The 23,462-nt window shown below is 56.9% G+C and overlaps 1 protein-coding gene across 4 annotated transcripts in view; it reads right to left on the reverse strand.

Annotated features, from left to right (window-relative positions):
- Positions 1-23,462, reverse strand: part of TFEB (transcription factor EB) — a 49,946-nt gene that overhangs the window by 25,800 nt on the left and 684 nt on the right. The gene's annotated exons all lie outside the window — the stretch shown is intronic.

Here is a 23,462-nt window from a genome sequence, read left to right on the forward strand (position 1 = left end):
GCATGCCACACACCTGACCCCTCTCCCTTCACCTCCAAGTCCTGTCAACCACAATCCCAGGGAGGGTGGGTCCGGGGCCAGGGAGAGGAAGGGGAAGCCAAATAAGAGCAGGCAGAGGGCACAGGCCAGGAGGAAGCCAAGAACAGAATGCGGATACATGGGCTGGGCTGAGCAAGGACCAGAGAAGGGTCTGAAGAACAGAGACAGGGGTTACTGGCTTTGGAGAAGTGGAGAAAGGAAACAGCCCTGAGAAAACAAGAGAGCAGAAACAAAATGGACTGAGCAACAACGAAAGGTCATCCCCCTGCTCTATCACCCCCGCTCTAGGGGTGGCTCCCCTCTATCTACCAGATAAAGTCCAAACCTCTAGTCATGACTTCGAGGCATCCAGGATCCCTCTGCCCTAACCAAGCCCTGGGCGCAGCTCAGGGGGGCCTCGTCCCTCTCTCCCCAACACAGTCCAGGCTTCCAGATGCCTCCCCACTGCCCTCCCACAGCTTATCTAATGCCCGTGCATCTCTGGAAGCCCTGCTCCAAGGCCACCTCTTCCAGGCAGCCCACCCTGACTTCACCTTCCTCTAATCACCATTTGAAAACCATTACTGAATCTGCTCCAAGCCAGGCTCTGCTCCTCACCCCAAGATATGGCAATGAGGAAGCCAGTTGTTGCCCTCATTGGTACTCACGATCCAGTTTGGAAAAAACAGCATTACCTGGTATCAGAGGCTGTACTTCTTCTATTAAAATGACTACTACCATAACCCTGTACGGAGTGCTTACCACTTGTCTGGAACTGTGTCTAGTTCCAGAAGCTCCCTGAGGGCTGTCCCCAGGTTTTCGCTTTCTCGGTGTCCCTCAGGTTGAGAGCACTCAAACGTGGCCCCTCGGGGCCAGACATGCCCTCCTGCGGGCTTGAATGAAGATGTGCCAGCTGTTTGGGGGGAATGGCATCATCGGAGAAAGCTGAGCCAGAGCCGAGTGGGGAAGCGGACAAGGCTCCAGGACGGGGCAGAGAGGGGAGCTGGCCCCAGTGTCCCCTTCCAGCCTCTCTCTTTCCCACCTGTCCCTGTGGCTCAGCCCTGGCATTTTGCAATCTTGAGGGCCCTGCCCTGTCCATTTGCTGAGAGGGTGAGGTGATGCCAAAGGGGAGCCAGGCCTCGTGCCCTGGAGTAGGGGACAAGGAGGCTGGGCTGAAGAGAAGGGAGGAGTTTCAGCCCTGCCCACCCTGTGGGGGTCGGGGCTCTGAGGGGCTGAGTTGAGCCCAGAAAGTGAGAAACTGCACAGACCCCCTAGGATCTGAGGGACCTGGGTGCCAGGCAGGAGCTGGGCTGCCCTCTCGGTAGTGGCAGTCTCGCCAGCCTCAGGCTCTCTCAGGCCGGGAACCTGAGGACATGGGGCAGCTCAGGGCCGACTCCCAGAACAGAAGCAGCAGGAGGCCATGGTCTGGCCTGGGGAAGGGGCCTTCCTGGCCAGCCTCTGGGGCACAGGAGAAAGGGCCCAGGTCCCAGCGCTGGCCTCACCTGCCCACTTCATTTCTGTGCCCTTCTAGGAAGCATAGGGCATTTACAGAGCCCTCGGGGCAGGGAAACTGAGCACAGAGCTGCCTTCCAGCCCCAGAAACTCATCCTGCCCTCCAGCCATCAGTATTGTTCTTGAAAACGAACCACCACACTTCCCACAAGCACTTGGGGCCTCCAGACCCCACGGTTCCCAGGTACCCTTCTGCCTCGGGGATGTGCACTTTCCAGAAAGTAGCCTGCCTCACTCCCCAAAGCTGGGCTGGGAAAGGAGCCCTGCCTTTCTCTGAACTCTGACCTGGCACGGTAAGGGGTGCAGAGCGGACTCCGGACCAAGGCTGCCTGAGCTCAAGCCCCAGCTCTGCCGTTTGCTAGCCATGTGCCCTTGGGCAAGTCACCGCAGCCTCTCGATGTCTCAGTGCCTCGGTCTCCTCCGTGGATGGAGGCAGTGCTCCCTGCCCTGTATCCACAGTTGATGACAGAAACAAACAAATGCATCTGGTTCCTCAAGCATCTGCGGTCCTGACCCTCGGCTCAGGACGCACTCACAGCCTAAGCGCCAGGACTCCCTCCTCCCCCAACCGGGGCCCAGTGGCTCCGGCCCTGGCAGGGGCGGCTGAGGAGCTGACGGAGCCACTGCTGTCGATGGAGCCGGTGCCAGGCCCACGGTGGGCACAGGGCCCAGGCGTACAATGGGGCTGTGTGTGCACCCAGCGTTACCCCAGAGCAGAGCTGGGCAGGCCGGCATCTGGGGTTAGGCCAGGAATTCATTTCCCTGGAGAGGGCCTCCCCACCCCCTCCCTGGCTGCCCAGCCCCACGCGCAGGGGGGTGGGGTGGGGGGGGTCGGTGTCATGGGGAGAGGGGGCCAGGCACCACCCCCACCCCCACCCCCACCGAGCCCAGGCAGTGGAATGGGGACGAGCCTGTGGCGGGCACTGGGGAAGGAGGACTCCTGAGTCGAGCTGCCAGGCTTGGGCCGCTCACTTGTGAGGCTTGTGGGACCCATTAGGTAATCAGGGGCCAAGGCCAAGCAGCGGCGAAGTCCGCAGGGGCCAGGAGAAGCCGCGATCCCTCCCCAAGCCGAGGGCTTCGCTCCTCCCTCCCCGCTGGCGGCGGCCCTGGGCTCAGCAGCAGGGCCCCGGGGCCCCAGGAGAGGAGCCGGCTCAGTCCCTGAGGGGATGAGTCACCAGAGGCTGCAGCCAGGACGGCGGGGAGCCGGGGAGCGGGGGAGCCGGGGAGCCAGGGAGCCAGGAGGGTGGGCAGGTGGAGCCTCTCCCGTCCCTGCCCGAGGGTCTGCTCCGGCTGGTAGTGGGTGCTGAGCACGGCTCCGGGGCTGCGGGCCACTTCCTCGGACACAGGGGGTTACCTGTGCCAGGGTTGGGGGCACCCTGGCTCCTACAGCTACAGCTGCAGGCACGGACCACCCCCCCGCCCCCCTCCCCCACAAAATGCCACTGAAAGGGGTGTCAGATGGCAGGTCCTTAGCCTTTCTTTTCTTCCTACATTTTTTTTATTATAGTTGATTTACATTGAGTCTCTTATGCTTTTTGGTTTGTTCGTTTGTTTGTTTGTTTAGCTTTTTAGGGCCACACCCCGTGGCACATAGAAGTTCCCAAGCTAGGGGCAGAATTGGAGCCACAGCTGCCAGCCTACACCACAGCCACAGCAACTCGGGATCCGAGCCGTGTCTGTGACCTACACCACAGCTCGGCAACACCGGATCCTTAACCCACTGAGCAAGGCCAGGGATAGAACCTGCATCCTCATGGATCCTAGTTGGGTTTGTTAACCACTGAGCCACGAAGGGAATTCCCAGCCATGAAGGGAACTCCCTAAATTTGTTTTTAAAGATAGCTTTATTGCTTCGCCAGGCAAAGGGGGCCACAGCAGCCTAATGCCTTAAGGACTGTGGCCCCTTTTTTAAATGTTTTTATTTTAGTTGATTTACAATGAACCCCTTACCCCCAAGTGAAGTGCAGGGTCTGAGGCAAGGGGGGAGGGGACAGGGCCTCTGATGAGAGGGGGGAAGGCTGGAAGCCAGACCACCCTATACCTCAGGTTGTGGCCAAAGTGGGAGCTGGGGAGGGGCCCCTCTGCATGAGTCACTTCCCATTCTCCCCGGAGCCCAGGGAGCTCCCAGCAACGGGAGATAACTGCCCTTGCTGCCTGGCCTGCGATTCACACACCCTCTCACACCCAGTCACAGCAACACAAGTGTGTGTCCCCATGGGCGGCTGCCCACACTCGCAGAGGGTCACACACAAAAGTCACAGCAGCCACCCCCGACCAACGGACACAGTCCGATGCCCACCCTTCCTCTCACACCCCCGGGCCCCCCACCCCACCCAAGCCACCGCCCAAGCAGAGCACATCCTGGCGGCCCCAACCAGAGCATGGCAGCACCCCAACCTTCACCTCGGGAACTGAGGGCCCCTGCCTGGGGAGAGGGGTCAGACCTTCCTTGATGTGTGTGTGTGTGTGTGTGTGTGTGTGTGTGTGTGTGTGTGTGTGTGAGACCTGCCTGGAGAACAGAGGCTGCAGAGATCCGGAAGGGGCTTTCTCAAGCCCAGTCTAGCATCCTCATTTCACTGGTGACCAATCTGAGGCTCAGGTTGGGGAAGTGTCTTTGTTCAAGTTTATGAGCAAGGCTGAGCCTGGCCCCCAGGGCTGGGGTAGCTCAAGGCCGGTCAAACAAAGCAGAGGACAGGGAAGGCGGGATGAGGGGTGGAGGGTTGAGAGGCGGGGGAGGGGCAGATCTGCCACCCAGTTAGAGCCACCTCTGTCCTGGGAGGCTGTGCTGGCACCACTTCATTCATTCATTTCAATTAGGAAGGTGCCCGCACGCACCCTGGCAGGGGCCTTTCTGCCCAATCTTGGCCCCCATTCCTTCCTCTAAGATTTTGCTCCTGGAACCGAGTGTGGTCTTCAGGGCACCTGCACCCCACACGGCAGCACTCAAGCCTCCCCTGACGCCCATGCCCCGTGGGGAGAGCCAGCACCTACTGGGCATCAGTGCCCATGACACTGGCCAGCTCCCAGAGGCACAGCCAAGTCAAAGATAGCAGATAACAAGGAGCCTGAGAAGTCACCCACCAGCGATTCCCAGGTTGTTTTTATCAGCAGACCCCTGTTTTCTGACAAAATGGACCTAGAAGCTTGATTCATAAAACGTGAGAAGGAAGCAGCTTTGTGGGGAGGAGGAAGGGCCAGACTGCCTGGCCTCCCACTGGGGACCTCCCCCAAGATCCCAGACCTTCCCAAGGGACCCCACCCTGGGTTCTGAGAAAGGAGCACTGTGACAAGTGCCCAGGGGAGGCAAGGACCGGGTGTGCCAGTCATATAACTCACGGAGAGCTAGGACCCCAGCCTCCTCCCCCACCCCATGCCCCACAGCTCCTCTCCGATAGCATCGCTCCCTCACATGGGAAAGGGACAGGGCGGAAAAAGGAAGAAGCCTCTTGGAGTCAGGTCTTACCCTGTGCCCAGCACTGGGCAAAATTCTCCACAAATATCAAGTGCTGTATTTCCCACAACAACCCTGTGTAGTACCATCTCTGCTGTGTGGGTAAAGAAATAGGTGTTCAGAAAGTTAAGTGATTCAGAGTTCCCATCATGGCGCAGCAGAAACGAATCTGACTAGCATCCATGAGGATAGGGGTTCAATCCCTGGCCTCATTCAGTGGGTTAAGGATCCAGTGTTGTCATGAGCTGGGGGCTCAGATCCCAAGTTGCTGTGGCTGGGGCGTAGGCTGGCAGCTGCAGTTCCAATTGGACCCCTAGTCTGGGAACCTCCATATGCTGCGGGTGCGGCCCTAAAAAAGACAAAAAAAAAGAAAAAAGAAAAGAAAAAGTTAAGTGATTCACCCAAGCTCACGTTCCAACCCAACTGCAGCCCAGGAGAAATCAGCCACCGTGACGATGCCTGGGTATCCCTCCCTCTGACCCCACATCTCCAGCATCTCCTCACTCAGAGAACAGCCTCCTCCCCACTTCACCCCAGGGACACGACGCATGCATACAGAGCTTCTCACTTGTAACAACGGCAATATCAATAGGGACAATGCCAGCCACTCCCTATTATATAGCACTTACTCTTTGGGCACTTTCCATATTATTATTCTTCTTCATCCTTGCCACACTCTACTCCCATCCGCACACCACAGATGAGGAAACTGAGGCACAGAGAGGTTGACGATTTGCCTAAGGTCACACAGCTAGGCAGAAACAAAAGCCAGGACTTGAGCCCAGGCAGTCTGGCCCCCCGAGCCCACACACCTCACCCCTGAGCCCCCTCCTTCCCTACAAAGTCTCCTGGCTGCCCCCACGGTTGTGACTGTAACAGGTGCCCCAGCTTGGGGTTGGCCTCCCTCCTCTGAGGCCCTTTTCTTCAGGGGTCAGAGGCCAACTGGCACCCCTGAGGGATGGGTGTGGGAAGGCCTCCCCCACAAGCACCATCAGCTCTTGCCCTCAGCTCCCCAGCCCCATCCCCAACAGGAGCTGGAAGGATGAGGCCCTGGGCGAGCCAAGAACACACAAGCATGCATAGGACCCCTAGTGCATGCCCATCTTCAAGTAGTGGCAGGTGCAGGAAGCAAAAGACTCTGTCCTTGCTGTCCTGCCAGAGGCTCCGGGCCCCAGCAATGCCCAAAGGGGTCGCCCCTGCCACCCCCACCCCCTTTAGCACTGGCTGCACCAGATGTTGGCAACACTTGGAAACAGGGCTAAAAATAGTCTCTATAATGAGTCAGGGCTAAGAATAACTCGGGCAAACAGCCCTCCGGGAGAGGACACTCTGCCAGGGAGGCATCACCTCCTCCCACCTCTCAAGCCAGGCCCCCCTCCAAGCCTTTCCCTGGGAGCCGTCCACCGCCAGCAGAGGGCCTGGGATATTTATATCCCGGCTGCCATGCGCCAGATATCCGCTCCCATCCCCTTCCCTACCTGAAGCGGGGGCGGGCATCACAGGAGCGGGCAGGTTCAGAGACCACCACGCTCAAGGCAGAGCTGTACTGTGGCACTCAGACACTTGGCTTTCTCTCCCAACTCCCCATGGGACACTAGGAAACCATGCCCCCCGCCCCCCTCCCTTCATGTCTCACCCATGAACCAGGATCCTGGCATCAGCCAGACCGGCCCACTTTCTAGTTGACCAGGGAGCAGAGACCAGACGGGGCCAGCAAGATACTAAAGGGCAGACGTCCAATGTGGGGGGCCAGTCGGAACTTGGGAGTGGGAACCATGCCAGATGCACGGCCAGGGGGTCCCCTCATTTCTTCCGCGTTCTTCCCTCATCACCCCCAGAGGTGCTTAGACCTGCTAGGCTCATGGACATCTGTACGTGAATTGAAGATCAATAGAGCACATGCGCACAGGGTGTCAGAGCTGGACCTCCCAGTAACTGTAGGTGATAGAAAAGGTGATGAGGAGTTCCCGCTGTGGCACAGTGCGTTAAGAATCCAACTGCAGCGGCTCAGGGCGCTGCAGAGACCCAGGTTCAACCCCTGGCCTGGGGATTGAACATAAAGAGAAACAGAAAGAAAGAAAAAGTGACGAAAGTCACTCTGCAGTTGAGGAGACCGAGGCTCCGAACACTTGCTAGAGGCCCCACAGCTGGGACAAAGCCTCATCACCCTCTACCAGCCGGGAAGCATCTCCCAAGAGCCCCATCTCCCAGCAGCACCCAGAAGGAACTGGGCACCCTTGAATACTGCTGAGAGGCAAAGGGAAGGGACCAGAAAAAGGTGTGGAGCCTTTCGGAAGGGAGCAGCATCTCTGTTAGAGGTAACTGCAGAGATCTGGGAAAATCATTTCCTAGGTCTCAGCTTCTCCCTCTGGAAAATGGAGTTTTGAACACAAGCCTTTGATATCCGGAGTATATCATGACCACAAATTAGAAATGCATAAGGCATATTAGTGTATCAAAGGCTCTGACAAGTCCTGCAGCAAAGCAACCCAAAACCCATTTTCCTTTTTTTTTTTTTTTTTGACTCAGCCCTCTCCCACACCTGCTTGATCACCAAACCTTTCCACAGAACACACCTTGGGAAATGATGGAGTACTTCTCAGCTCAGCAATTCAAATGCCTGCACAGGCCAGCAGGAAACATGAAAGCCTGAAGCAAGCCCAAGGAAAACACATGTAGACCTGCAGTTAGCTCCAAGGCCTGAAAAATTCCTGGTAGCTCTGGGGGTGCAAGAGCCTAGCACTTCTGCTCCATGAAGGCCTCCCTCAGGACCCATTCAGGGTTTTGATCCCTTCTGAGCCTCAGCGATTCCGTTGAGAAGGGCAGGCAAGGGGTCCGTACCCTACGCCACACAGCTGAGGACACGGGACCCAGGGAGGCCAGGGAATGGGCCCAGGGTCACACAGTGGCTCACTGGTGCAGGCAGGAGAGACGGTGTCCTAGGAACTAAGCACTTGACTGCCACGATCTCACATCATTCTCTCAACAAGGCTCTGAGGAGGGCACTGGAGTTATGCCCCATTTCACAGAGCAAGAAAGGAACGATCAGAGAGGTGCAGGCTCTTGTCCAAGGTCACAGCTAACACGTGCTACTGGATTTCAACCCTGGCAGCCTGAATCCAGAACTCATGCCCTCGGCCCAGCTCTGCCATTCACTAGCTAGGGAGAGAGTGAAAACCACTCTGAGCCTCAGTTCCTCACCTATAAAATGGGATGGTAAGAAGACCTGCACGTTAGGTTATGATGAAGATTAAATTTGCAAATATACATTAGTGGTTGGCACAGTGCCTGGCACACAGTAGGTGCTCAATAAATGTGACCACTGATTAAAAACCACGTCCTACTGTGGGAGCTCATGCCTGAGCTCTACGCTCTGTGCTGGGCAGGCTCAAAGCCACCCACAGCTTCCTGGAAATTGACCTCTGCCAATACGTCCCTGGGCAAGACCCCCTCCACCTGGCATCACAGGCCCCCATGGGGTGCTCCATGTGGGTGGGGGCTCTGGAGGCTGGGTTTCCCAGACTCCAGCCAAACCTGGGTGTCATCCTCTGGGGCCTCTAACAGGCCACCTCCCCCTCAGAGCCGGGGACATCCCCAGCTCACCCTAGGTCACAGGCCTTTCCCCACCCTTGCCCCAAGGCCACAGGTTGTGGCGTGGAGAGATGGGGGCTCTCCAGGCATCTGACATCCTCGTGACCTGCCCTGGCCCTGCCAGACTTGGAGACAACAGTCATGACCGCCCAGAGCTCACCACACTTCCTGCAGGCAGCTCCCCCTCATTGGGTCACAAGAAGCATCACCACCCAGACAGCCGCCTGCTACTCGTATGCCCACTTTACAGATGAAGAAATGGAGGCCCGACTTACCCCAGGCAGGGATCTGAGTCATAGAAAGACTTCTGGCTCCTGGACCAGGGCTCAGGCTCCCCACAGCCAGCTGCGGCAGCAAAAAGGCTCAGGAGGCGCCCAGAAGCCAAGGGGAAGAGAGAAAGTGTCTGAGCCCTGGATCTCACCCCATCACTGCTGATCCTGCAAGTCTTAGGGTTGGGCGAGCATCAGTAAACCTGAGTGCTCCTCTACCCCACCTCACCCAGTGTCCTGAGATGACCTTCACCCTCAACTCTGGGCAGACCCGGCCGGGCAGCTCTCCAATGACGGGGGCCCCCACCAGAGGGGCTCTCTATCTCCAGATCCCCAATAAACCCCTCACCCCAGGCATAGCCTCCTCTCGCTGTTCCCACCCCACACGTGTCATATGCCAGGAAGCCCTCCCTGACCACCCCTTGTTCCCTGCCTCTGATGACCCCACAGGGCCCCTCACCAAGCCACCTTGCTAAGAATTGGGCCCTGATGCCCCCAGTCTGGCTCCCACATGTGGCGCTGGGTGTCACACCCGGTAGGGCCCTGTAAATGTTATCAAAGAGGAGGGAGATCATCTCTCAGTCGGTGGCCCCAAATATTTTGATCATGATGCACAGAAAAGTTTATTTGACCCAGTATACACACACACACACACACACACACACACACGGAGTGTGTGTACACATACACATGAAACCAAAAAAAAAAAAAAAAAAAAAAAAAAGTGGTACAGGCGTTCCCATTGTGGCTCAATGGAAACGAATCTGACTAGTATCCATGAGGACGTAGGTTTGATTCCTGGCTTCGCTCAGTGGGTTAATGACCTGGCATTGCTATGAGCTGTGGTGTAGGTGGCAGACATAGCTGGGATCCTGCATTGCTGTGGCTGTGCCGTAGGCCAGTGGCTACAGCTCTGATTCGATCAGTATCCTGGGAACCTCCATATGCTGCAGGTGCTGCCCTAAAAAGACCGAAAAAAAGAGGGGGGTACAAAACAACACTTATCAATCCTGTGGAATATTCTTTTTCATTTAATTCATTATTCCTTGTCATTTCAGTTTCATTGAGGCCCACTAAGCTGACGTCATGGCCCGATTAGGGTCCAGTCAGTGACTCTGATGCACACAGTTCAGAGAACAGCCCTCCCAGGCTATCCGCGCAGCCTGGCTCCCAGCCTGGCACGTGACCCGCCGTGTAACAGGTGCCTGAGACAGGCGTCCGTTTGGTGGAGACGTACTCCAGCCAGGCCTATGCTAAGCATTTTATCATGGTATCTCATTTCATCCTCACCATCATCTCAGGAGGAAGGGACTCTGAGGAATGTTACTTGTGAGGAAACCGACGCCAAGGTCACACAGTAAACGGCTCAGGCGGGATTCAAAGCCAGGCTGCCTGAGTCTGGAGCCATATTCAAACCACGGCAGCAGCCTGCGCCCAGGTGTGTGGTCCTCTTCTCGAAAGTCCACTCTTGGGCAGGAAGCTCAGCCCAAGGAAGTCCACTCCCTCCAAACATAAAACAAAAACAAAAACCTGTTCCCTATATGAACAGCATTCTTTGTATCTGTGGACTGTGTGATGGGAGATGGAACAGACAGGAGACAGGGCTCCCAGGCCAGCGCCCCTCCCTCCCCACCCACCTCCAGCCGAACCCAGAGAAGGGGCTGGGATGAGGCTGCGGGTCCACTCAGGGCTAAGGCAGAACGCGCTGCTGTGTCCTGTCTGATGTCACTTGACGTCTCTGTGCCTCTACCTCCTCATCTGCGACCTCACAGGGGGACGGGGAGGGTCTAAGGGGCTGGTATGGGTCCAGCATTTGGCACAGTGTCTGACGTGGAGCGAGGCCTGGAACCATGAGCTCTTCTTCCCCGCCCCCCGCCCCGTTCCCACTCAGATCCCCACCATCAGAAATACCCCCGGCGGCGCTGTGCTGCTGCACACAAACGTGCCCCCATGCAGGTCCCAGGTCAACCTGGGCAGGGCACCCGCTCACTGGCTGCAGGTGCTGTTCGACATTCTAGGCGAACGAAGTCTTTTAATCCTCAGGATGACCCCCACACGATGGGCACTGTCATTGTCATTTCCATACTTCAGAAGAGGAAGCTAAGGCACCAGGATGACCCAGCTGCAAAAGCAGCTGGGCCAGGATTCGAACCAAGTGGCCTGGCAGGGTCTGCTCCCAATCCTGATGCCCCCAGGGCTACGAGGCTCCTCGGAGGTGGGGCCGGCACTCAGCTCCTCCGACTTTGCACCATCCCACGCTCCCCCGGGCCCATGCCCCTGCACCACCTGCTCCCCCAGCCCTGACCCTGCTTGAAAGATACCCCCTGCCAGCCTCACCCCCACTCACCCACCTCCCCAGACACCCAGACACGCACGCACGCATGCGCATACACGTACACACACCCACATACCTGGGCCAGGGCGGCCCCCTGGAAGGAGGCCCCCAGGAAGGCTCAGCTCCTCTGGGGGCCAGAGCCCAAGGCCGTGCCCCTGCCCCTGCCCCAGCACCGGCCCCAGTTTCCTCATTTTCCCCAGGGCTGTTTCTCACCCAGCCCCCTGCACCTTGGCCGGAGAGGAAGTTGCACAATCCCCTGGGAGCTGCAAATGTGGCTGAGGATTACTCACAGCGCAGAGGGAACCACACGCCCGGAAGGCCTCTCACACCCACAGCTCTCCCCAAGGCAGCCGGGTCCCCGCTCCCGTCTCACAGACCCTGGGGCTCCAGGCCACCGATAGTGTCCCTTCCTGCTCCCAGATGGAGGCCCTGCCAGCCCCACCACCCACACAGCCCGGCCTCACGGGGCCCCAGGCCATGTGGCCCCTGCACCAAGATGGCCAGGCACCAACTTGCAGGGGCCCTAATAGGTGCCGTGCAGGCCAAAGCCTAAGCCACCCATCCTGTCCCACCTGGCGACCTGCGTCCTCTCGGTCAGAGGCCCTGAAGCTTCTGATGGATGGACCTTCCTGACGGACCCCTACCTAGGACCTCGGCCTTCAGCCTTGCCAGCGCCTCCAGACACCCACTTCATAGTCTGCCTCTAGCCCACCTTGCAAAAGGACCCAGCAACCAAGCACATTCCTGCGAAGCCCTGCGGGGATCTGAGCTACCACACGATTTCCACTTGTGGCAAAATGTTCTTGCTACACATGCAATTTCAAAGGTTCCTCAGCCCCCAAAGCACTTCTCTAACCACCTGCAACCCGACATTTGGCATTTCGCTAGCGTTTCTCCCTGGTGGCTCAGGGATTCCCATCTTTGGTAGCTAGATCCCACTTGTCCAGAGAGGCTGGCAGTCCCTGAGCTGTTATCAGTCATGGACTCCTCAAGGTGGATGAGTTTACTGGGCCCTTTCCTGAGCACAATGTCTCGGGAAGGGATGGTGTAGTGGACGGAAGGCTAGGCAGGCCCTGGCTCCTGCCTCACCGGGTCCAGAGAGGCCCGGAGCGCTCTCACCCAGACTTTGACCCAATCCCAAGCCCTCCGTGGGATAGCAACTTCTGGAAAGGACCCAGAGGGTGAGTAGGAGCCTGGCCTGAGTGGGCAGAGCCCCTAAGGATGACCTCAGGCTCCCACCCTTCACCGCCCAGACTTGCAATGGGCCTCTGATAAGGAGCAAGATAAGCACCTCTTATCAAACCACACAACCTTGGACTCCCACCCAGCTGAGGACAAAGTCAGAAATGGTTTTATCAGGGCCCCAGAGCTCTGCAGAGAGCCCCTCATTTCTGCAGCCCTCATCAAAAGGCTGAGGCCCTCAGGGCAGTGCCCCCACAGCCCTCTGAGGCCTGGAGGAGCGGGGGAACTAGGGCCCAGGCTTGCAGCCCGGTCACCTGATGCCTCCAGCTCAGTGGATGGGGAGCTCAGTGGAGGGGAAGGGCCCAGGCTGGACCCCCTCCCCCGCTGGAAACAACAGCCATGGGCCTCTTGGCAAGAATGCTTCCCCAGGAGACTACACAGCTCCCCCCGCCACCCCCAGTCTCGACAACAACTGGCAAATGCGGGGGGGAGCAACCCTGGCCACCCTCATTTTTAGATGAGGAGACAGAGGCCCGAAGCACTTAGTGATTCGCCTCAGGCCATGCGGCAAGTTCACGGGCAAATCTCAGGTTCCTGGCTCCTTTCCTAGATCAGAGTTTCTCAACCTCAACACGACTGACACTTGGGGCCAGATAACTCTCTGGTGTGGGGGCCGCCCTGAGCATTTTAGGATGTTGGGCAGCATCCTTGTCCTCTACCCACCAGATGCCAGGAGCATTCCCCGAGCTGTGACAACTAAAAATGTCATCAGACGTTGCCAAATATCCCCTGGGAGGAAAAATCACCCCCAGCTAAAAACGACTGCCCTAGAAGGACCCGAAAGCTGGGCGCCTGCCAATTCCTTTTTTTTTTTTTTTCAGTTCCAGTCGTTTTTATTTATTCATTTATTTGTTGATTTTTATTATGATTGACTTACAATGTTCTATCCATTTCCGCTGTACAGCAAAGGGCCGCATTCATACATATACATACATTCTTTTCCTCACATCATCCTCCTTCATGTTCCATTACAAGTGATTAGATATACAGTCCCCTGTGCTATACAGGCAGGATCTCATTGCCCGTGCACTCCAAATGCAAGAGTTTATTGGAAGGGTATCTGCTGGAGCCCTAGATGGGCCAGGTGGGCAGGCCTGAGGGTGCTCACAAGTCCCCTGTGGGCTCAGTACCGCCTGGGCTCAGCTGTTCCATTGGTGGGCACGGCCACTTGAGAATCTCGTCCCCAGACCAACTTCGCACTCCCAACCTGTACATATACTGAATGCCTCCCTGGCATTCAATATTTCAATGGTCTTCCAATTATTTTGTTCACACACTCCTGTGATCAATATAAGCATCTTCTCTCATACATTGCTTATAAATACCAGTGTGTGGCTATATCACGCATGCAAGTAAACATACACAAAAATAGACCTAGAAAAATGATGAGAAGGGAAATGTAAATTACACCCAGGAGAAGATACTGTTACACGCTCACCAGCAGGACAGAAATGAAACAGTCTACTGATACCAAGTGTTAATGAGGGTACAGAGCAATGGGATCCCGTAGGTGTCACCAGTGAGGAATAAATGGGTGCAACCACATAACACAGTATTTACTAAAGTTGAAAGAGGCATTGCATACCCTATACCCTGTGCTCTAGCAATTCCATGCCGGGTTCTACGGACTCTAGAGAAATGTATGCATCCGTGAACTAGGAAGAACATTCCAGGATGTTGTTATGGTACTGTTCACAGTAGCCAAAGAAGGAAAGCAAATGTCCATAAGCGGTGGGATGGATACAAATATGGTAACAAATTCATGCAGTGGAATACTATACAGCAGTGAAAATGAATGCAACTTCGTGACATACAACAATGTGAATGGATCTCACAATGTGACAAAAGAATATGTTCAATGTCATCCTAGCTGAGTTAAATTCAAATTCAGGTGAAACTAAACCCGATTGCTCAAGGATGAAGATATTGGTGGTTACATGTTAAAAGGAGCAAGGAGCTGATTATCTTACAAGTCAGGATAGGAGTTTCCTGGTGGCTCAGTGGGTTAAGGACTCAGCATTGTCACTGCTGTTCAATCCCGGCCCAGGAACTTCCAGATGTGGCTGGTGCGGCCAGAAAAAAAAGTCAGGAGAGTGGTTACCTCTGGGGGAAGGGTTAGGACTGAGCTGGGGCACACAAGCTGATTTCAGAATAAAGGTTACATTCAATTTCTTCATCTGGGTAGTAGTAACTTGGCTGTCCACTTTTCCAATTATTTATGACATTATCTGTGTAGGTTTGGGCTCTTTTTGATAATGATGCTATAGTTCATGATAAAAGAGGGGAGAAAAAGATGAGATATAAATACATAGAAATAGAAGCTCTAATATTTTTTTCTTATACCTGGCTTTGAAAACCATGATGATTAGGCCAAACAAATCTGACGAGAACCTAGAGTTGGTCACAGGTCTGGAGGAGCCAGTGACACCCAGGGCTGTCTGCTCAGGGGGCTTCTCCAGCTGGCCCAGGCTCTGGGCTGCCCCTCAGCCCACAGGAGCTGGGCACCATGGCCCCTTTCATCTCCCACCCACCCCAGGGCATCCCAACCACTACATGCCACCAGCCTGCCAAAAGCAGGGCACTGCATGAAGCTGGGCTCCTTCATAGCCCTCTGGGCCATCCCTCTGGGTGCCCAGCAGCAGAGCTCAAGGGCCCACACTGGGAAGGCCCTGGGAGAGCAGGGTAGGCCTCAGACACCCTCTAAATACACGGAAAGAAGGAAGGAGGCAGGGCAATGAAATGATGAGGATGGAGAAGAGGGGCCAGAGAGCAGGACAGGGAGATACACACCCCCTGAGGGCTGATGTTCAGACACCGTGGAACTAGATGGGGGTGGTCAGCGGGATGGGGGTACGGGGAGTGAAGAAGGAGGGGGAGGAAGAGGCCCCTGAGGAAGGGGAGCAGATCCACAGCCTCGGTCCCAAGCCTCAGGGCTCAGCACCAGGGGGGACAAAAGAGGCCTGAGCTGTTGGGCCCGATTTAGCACCACTTGCCCCAGGGCCCAGGGCTTCAAGTGACAGGTGGGTGGCTCAGGGCCCAGCAGCCTCTCTGCGGCCTCACCGCACCCTCGGCAGCCTCTAGGCCTCCAGGAAGGAGGGACCCTGTTCAGGAGAGAGGACCCAGGGAACCAGAGCAATGCCCTTTCTGGGGCTCTGGGCATGGGAAGGGCTGAGCCAAGGTCTCTGTGCTGGCATGAACCCTTCTGTAAAAACTCTCTGAACTGGGAGTTCTCATTGTGGCTCAGTGGTGGCGAACCCAACTAGTATCCATGAGGACATGGATATGATCCCTGGCCTCTCACTCAGTGGGTTAAGGTTCCAGCATTGCCATGAGTCACTTTGGATCTAGTGTTGCCATGGCTGTGGTGTAGGCAGGCAGCTGCAGCTCCGATTGGACCCCCAGGCTGGGAACTTCCAAGTGCCGCAGGTGCAGCATTAAAACAAACAAACAAACAAAACACACACCTCTCTGGACCAAGGAAGAATACTCTGCAGACCAAAGGGCCACGCACCGATACACTGACGGTTAATTAGTCCACGGCTCTGGACTCGCCTACCGCACTCTGCCTTCTCTGTCCTCTGCAGTTACTGAAACTCCTCGCCAGGCTGTCAGCTTGAGGGGAGGAGCCGTGTCTTTCTTCCCACCCACCCTACTTGGCTGGCACAGTTCTAGGCACCCAGCGGGGGCTCATCCGTGCCTGCTGATCAACGGTGCCCAAGGCCACAGGGTGCTAGAGTGGGTCCCCGAGCTCCCTGAGCCGCTGTCCCCTCCTTTGACAGCACCAGGCAGCCTCTATGGCCCACGGCCCCACAGCTCCAGTCAGCCCACAGCAAAGCCATCTGGCACCACACTGGCAGGGGCAGCTGAGAACACACCTGGCTAGAGCAGGGCGGGGACGAGAGGCAGCAGGGGGTGGACAGGATAGTGTGTCACCTCCTGGCCACTCCACACCCCTCAAGGACTGTAGGGGCCCAGGGCAGGTGCTGTCCCCAAACCAATTATAAACAAGGCAGAGGACAAGCTGTGACTTCCCTAGGCAAACAGGAGAACACAAACCGGAGCTCCACCCCACAGACCCACTGGTAGAACTGGGGCGGGCGGGGGGGGGGGGCATGGGAGGAGGGTAGGGTGGCTGCAAGCTTTCCTGGGGGGGGACAGGCTGCGAGCCCTACACCAGAGCAAGGCTGGGCCGGGATCACTGCGGCAGAGTGGGGAGTTCCTCCCTGGATCTTAGATGGAGATGCTCCTGCAGGGAGCATTTATGTGTCCTCGTTTCTGAGCATGTGACCGGGGTCCTTCACGCTCCCCGCAAGGAGTACCGAGCACCTTTATGACATGCAAGGCTCGCTCCTAGGCACCCGGGATACTGTACCAAACAAGATCCAACTCCTGCGCTCAGAGTGACCTTGGAGGGGTCCCTTCATCTGTAAATGGATGGGCTCTGACTCCAAGCTCATCTCACTACCACTGCAAGGCTGCAGGACCCGTCACCACCTCTCGGCGGGCTCCACCCCAGCTCCCCCAGCTTCCAAGGACGACTCCATCCCCAGGGGCCCCAGGGCGAGCCACCAGGGTCACCCAACTCTCTGCTGCCCTCAAGGCCCAGGACCCCTCTAGAAGATGATGGAGGCTTCCCTACACCCACCGGTGCCCCCCGCCCGCCCCCCTCCCCTAATGTCTCCAGTCTGGGTGAGCAAAGGAGGAGGGAATGGCTGTTTTTTTGTGCGTGTTTTATCATTTTTATTATTAACAACAACAATAGAAAAGCAATTCAAACAGTGATCAGGAAGTTCCCATTGTGGCTCAGCGGGTTATGAACCAGACTAGTGTCCATGAGGACATGGGTTCAATCCCTGGCCTCACTCAGTGGGTTAAGGACCCGGCATTGCCATGAGCTGTGGTGTAGATCTCAGACGCGGCTCGGATCCCACATTGCTGTGGCTGTGACGTAGGCCGGCGGCTGCAGCTCCAGCTCCAATACCCCTAGACAGGGAACTTCCATATGCCACAGGTGTGGCCCTAGAAAACAAACAAACAAAAACAGTGATCAGATACCTTCCACGGGGAAGGAAAGTAAAACAACACGATGGGTCTTTCTATGGCCCCACTTGGGCAAAGTGAGGGGCTGCCTTGAACACCTCTGCCCTGAGGCCAGCACCGCTACTCTGGTTGCAAGCACTTTAGCAGGATCTTCAGATCCTGGCCCTTATTCTGACGACCCTTGGGGCTATAGTGCGGTCCACCTCACCCTCCTTAAGCAGTAAATATTTCCTGAGCACCTGGCCAGAGGGTGGGGCCAGGACTGGACATTGGTCAGTTTAATGGGAGGTGGGGACAGACAGCCAGGGTGGGAGAGGGAGGGCTGACCATACCAGAGACCAGGGAGTCACTAAACGGTCTCAGGGTGGTCCCTGCCCCTGGGGACCTGGCTTCTGAAAGGAGACAGGCCTAAGAGGACCAAAGCAATCAGAGACTGAGGAAACAGATAGCTCAGGCCTGGGTAGTAGCAAAGCAGTAGATTCTCCAAGTGGGGTCCCAGGGCCAGAAGCATGAGCAGCACCTCAGAGCATGTCAGAACTGCAAATTGCAGACCTATTGGAAGTTGCAGACCTACTCAGTTAGAAACCCTGCGAGTGGGGTCTGGTGATCTGTTTTAACAATTCTGCAGGGGATTTTCTTTTTTTTTTTTTTTTTAATGGTCGCACCCACCCATACAGAACTTCCCAGGCCAGGGATTTTGAATCTGAGCCGCAGCTGCAACCTATACCAGAGCGGCAGCAATGCTGGATCCTTAAGCCACTGCACCAGGTCGGGGATCAAACCCGAGGCTGCCACGGAGACAATGCCTGATCCTTAACCTGCTGCACTACAGCGAGAGCTCCCATGCAGGGGATTCTGATGCCTACTCAAATTTGAGAACCACTGCCCCAGAGACAGAGCATCAGAATCTTCGGGAGAAATTCCTTCCTTTCTTTATGTCTTTCCCTCTCCCTTTCTTTCTCTCTTTCTTTCTTCCTTTCTTTTTTTTTCTCTCTCTCTCTCTTTCTTTCTTTCTTTCCTTCTTTCTTTTTTTTTTTAATATTGATGCCTAGTCCCCTTCCCCAAGACTCAGATGCAAGGGTAATTGTGAAGAGCTCCCCAAGTCATCATCACATCCAGCCAGAGCCACAGTAGGATGGAGCTGTCCCCTGGTCTCCTGGAAAGGTTTGCCTTCATAGATAGACGATTTGGTTAGAGGGAGGGAAGCAGGGGAGGGGGTGCCAGGAGAAGGGACCAGCGTGAACAAGGGCTGAGACGAGGGGCTAGGGATCACGGGTTTCTGGACGGTCTGTTGGAATTGCTGGATGACTCCGCATGGCATCATATTTGACTCCGAGAACCGGCTGTGCAATAAGAGCCAGGAAGGCAGCCTGCTCCCAAGGAAGCTGCACCAGGGTACAGATGACCAGACCTCATTTCTGGACTTCTCCTTATGCCCGCATTTAAGAGACATGAAACAAAACTGGGGATGCCTCTGCCTCTTGCTTCTGCCCCTCTCAGCTGCCCTCTGCCTTCACCCACTGCCCCACCACTCCATAGCCTGCAGAGCACTTGCTATGGGCACGGTAAGGCCCAGATCCTGCTTATCGCTGGGATTTCATCTTGCCTTTAGTGATCATGGGACCACTGGGGTGGGTGTCTCTGGTGCAGAGTGCAGGAGGGGAAGGCAGTGGGAGGGCGGTGGTGGAGGTGGGGGGTGGGGGCTCCAGTCAGGAGCAATTGCAAGTGGCCTGGCCAGATGCTCTCCAAGGAGTCCCAAGGGGCAGGGCAGGGCAGGGCAGGGCAGGGCAGGGGTGGATGTGCTGCAGGCATCACCAAATCTGGTATCTTAATTGTGGAGACCGGGGCTGGGTGCGGAACAGCGGGAATCTGCAAAGCCCGCCGCGTCAGGCATTTTGCTTGAGGATGTTAGACGCATGGGGGGCAGGGGCGGGGAGGCTGTTTATAACCCATAGATAGGTCTTTGTTTCTCCCTTAGAGCTCTCTATGCCTCTATTTCCTCACCTGGAAATGAGAAATAAAGAAATAAATACGTTACAGGAGTTAATTATGACAATTAACATTTTTGGAGCCCGGCACTAAGTCCCGGATGCTCAGTGAGCGCCAAATACTTAGCCCTCCCTAGGGCACTGCTAGGTCGGTGCTGTTCCACAGGTCCCTCTCAAGGTGTGGAAACGGAGGCACAGCAGCTGGCCCAGGGTCACACAGCTAGCAGGTGCAGAGCCGGGGTTCCTGGCCCTGGAGCCCGTGCTCTCCACTGCCCCCCTGGCTAGGGTACCCTTCTCCCGGTGCTCAATATAGGGTGGCTATGGCTCTGTCACAAGGAAAGTTGGCTGGTCGCTCCATGGGGCCAGGCTTTAGTGAAAGCTCTACTGAATGAACTTCAGCGCCTCCCCAACCCTCGCCGCCGCCCCCCACCCTCCAGCTCCCTTGCACCCTACCCCCACTTTCTGAAGCCTCGCCTGTCTGGATGCCTTGCTCAGACCAGTAGAAGGCGCTCCCTCGAGGGGACCCCACAGATGATCCAGGTTCACAGGTGCTGAAACAGAGGCTGAGAGAAGCAGGGCCCTCCCTCGACACACAGCCTGTCAGCATGGGGTCTCCTGGTTCTTCTCCATCTTCCGCCACAGCTGTCTCGTTCTCACCCAAGAGTCCCCACAGCCCCTTTTGCCCCCTCTTTTTAGGGCTGCACCCATGGCACATGGAGGTTCCCAGGCTAGGGGTCGAATGGGAGCCGTAGCTGCCGGCCTACACCACAGCCACAGCAAGACTAGATCTGAGCTGCGTCCGTGGCCTACACCACAGCTCATGGCAACACCGGATCCTTAACTCACTGAGCAAGGCTAGGGATCAAACCTATGTCCTCATGGATACTAGTCGGGTTCTTAGCCCACTGAGCTGCGGGCACTCCCACCACAGCCTTTTCTCCATGTCTGATTAAACAAGTGCCTGCTGAGGCCTTCATTGCAAGGGAGTGTTTGAGGTATCCAAGGAGACCCAGGAAGCCTCGTCTGAATCCCTCTCCTCCCCACACGGTCAAGACAGCTCTTGCCAGGGGTCCTTGGTCACCTGTCAGCAGCTCAGAAGAGCAGCCAGGAGACAGGCGTGTCCTGGGGCAGGGGTTTCAGCAAGCCCCACCCCTGCTCAGAGCTGGAGACCTCGGGTGGGGAAAAAGAAGGTTCCGGCACCACCACATCTCTGCTCTGCCTGGAAAACCCCGAGGGGGTCTTCTGCAGGGACTGAGAACGTGAATTCTGGAACCAGTTGGGCCTGGGTTAGAATCCCTACCATTTTCAGGCTGTGTGACTTCAGGCAGCCCCGCCTAACTTCTCTGACCCGAGATAATAATCCCTACCTTATTCTGAAGATTAAATACACCATGAATGTTGGCAACTATTGTTCATAACTAACTTTTATTACAGTATTGCTCTATTAGAGCATAAAGAGGACGGATGGATATTCTATTAATATTCTGTTGTTGTTACACTCACATAGACATGCATAGACACACTTCACCTATATACATGTACCTAAATACTTATAATCTCATAACCACACACGCAAACTCCCATTAATTGCACACATCCCACCCTGACATACAGAGCAGCACGGTGGACTCACCATGTACCAGGCACCTGGCTCCTCAAAGTCACCTGCCAAGTGTGTGCAATTTTATCTCTCTCTTTTCAGATGAGGATACACGCGTTACACGCAAAAATGAGCACTGTATCCTGGGATATGGACACTTCTGGAAGCTCTGGGAACCCTGAACTTCCTCCCTCTGCAGAGGAAGCCAACCCCATTTCCATGGTCATCTCCAGGGCAGCCCCATGCTGGGCCCCCAGTGCTGACTGCCTTCCATCCCTAGGACAAAGGCCCAACCTGGCTTTCATGCCAGCTGCGGTTGGGGAAACCCCTGCTGCAGGCAGAAACCAAGTTGACTTTGAAAAGGAAGAGACAGAAGCCAGGGGATGGCTGGGCCACTCCCTGTGGGGGCAGGTGCTAAGTAACTCCATAAACTCTGTCTAATGATGCAATTACAGCCATAAACAGAACCCCAGGAGGGATGGGGCCAGAAGCCAGACCCTCAAAGGGCAGCCAGGCCTGAGGGGTGGGAGGCCCCTCCCACCTGCTTTCCAGCTGAGAGGCGGAAAGGGAGGCTTCACTGGCCACTGGGGGTGAGACGGGGAACCTCCATCACCCCAGAACCCTAGCTGGGCTCCTGCCAGCCCTGGCCGGCCCTCCTCGCCACCTCTGACTGTGAGTGACCAGGCCATCAGCCCGCAGATGGAGAGATCACCTGAGGAGGTGTCCCCAACCCCAGCACCCTCTCCACGGGGCCTGGAACCAGGAGACCCGGGTTCCCATCTGGCTGCCTTTCAGAGAGCAGAGCTGAGGGCAAAACAGCACTGCAGCTGGAACCGGCCTTGTAAACTGTAAGCAACGTTGGCTGCCCTCCCAGACAAGCAGAGCGCAGAGTCACCCCAAACAGTCATTCATTTACACTCTCTGCTTCCCAGCTCTCCCTTCCCAGGACGCAGGCAGAAAGAAGGGGACCGAGAGAGTTGCTACTGTTCCCAAGCCCGGGGAACTGAGGCATGGTCCCAGCACACCTCAGACCACCCGGTAGGTAGGGCTGAAGGCAGCCAGCCCTTCCCTGCTATGGCCTCCTCTGGCCAGCCTGTAACTAGTGCTGGTTGGCTGGCTCCCAGACTGTGACCTCCCTGAGGGCAGGGCCTGGGGGCTGTCTCAGGCTGGGCACAGTGAAGGGCTCAGGGGGAACAAGCCAAGGACCCAAGAACTGCATTCTGATCTGCGGGGACCTGCAGGTGGCAGCCCTGGAGGACACCAGAGACCAACCCCCTACCTCCCCCTCCACCCCTAGTTACCCAAGGATGCCAGGTCTTGGGCCAGTGCAATTTCAGCCAGGAAGGTCCTGAGCCCACATCTCAGAGGTATCACCGGGGAGGCCTGCCCCAGCCTTGACCTCTTCCTCACTCGACTAAGCACCCCTCATTCAGGGTGGGAGGCGGTGGGAGCTGGGCGGCAATTTACGGACACTTCCTCAGGGAACGCTAAGCCAAAGCGCTAAAGTTTAGCCCAGAAACTGTTCGCTCAGAACCATCCCCCAGAACGGACGTGGGGGAGGGGGGAGGACGGCAGGCGCGGATCGGGCATCGGAGAAATACTCGGCGGTGAGGTGCTGGCTGAAATGAGGAGAGAGTGGGGGAGCCCTGGGCTGTGCGGGCGCTCGCGCAGACGAGCCCCGCCCCGAGCGCCCTCCCTCTCTCTCCCTGGGCGCGGGGCTGGGGCGCACCAGGCGGCTGCGGCGCGAACCTGCTCGCGCAACCCTGAGCAGCTCGGGGCAGCCGTGCGTGAAGCCAGAACCCCGGGCGGGAGGGGGCCGAGGGGCGGGGGCGCCTAGCTGGCATCAGCCCGCTCCCTTCGAGGAGGCGACCGCCCGTGCTGCGGCCGATTAGCTGATCGGGGTACCGGGAGGGGGGAGAAGGAGCGCTGACTTGGGGGCGGGACAGCCTCGGGTTGGGCGGTGCGGACTCAGGGACTCGGGGGAAGGGGGCGTGTTTTCCGGGATTCGGGACTGAGACGGAGGGGGGGTACTCGGAAGGCGGGCAGATGGCTGGGAGTTCCAGGGAAGGCAGAATCCGGGGCGCGCGGTGGGTGAGCTCTGGGGTTGGGGTCCCCTAAGGTCATGGAATAACGCAAGAGGGAGAAAAAGACGGCGCTCGGGGATGCCACAGGACGCGGGTAGGGGCGGCTTCTTCTAGAGACGAGGGGGAGGAAGGGACGGGAAGGGAGGGAGAGATGGTACTTCCACCACCCCCCCCCCAGCAGCCCAGCCCCCGGGGCGTGGCGCCGCTCCGGCCCTCCCACTCCCCGGACCATCCAGGCAGGGCCTGGCCTGGCCGGACTCGTCCCCCGCACACCTCCCCTACCTCCGGCTCCCTCCCCCGTGCCACCCGCCCCAGCCGCGTCCGGTGGAGAA

This window comes from Sus scrofa, chromosome 7 (genome assembly GCF_054392235.1).
Source record: "Sus scrofa isolate SSC_HxYL_T2T_F1_AM1 chromosome 7, Sscrofa_HxYL_maternal_Yorkshire_Landrace_v2.0, whole genome shotgun sequence".
NCBI lineage: Eukaryota > Metazoa > Chordata > Mammalia > Artiodactyla > Suidae > Sus > Sus scrofa.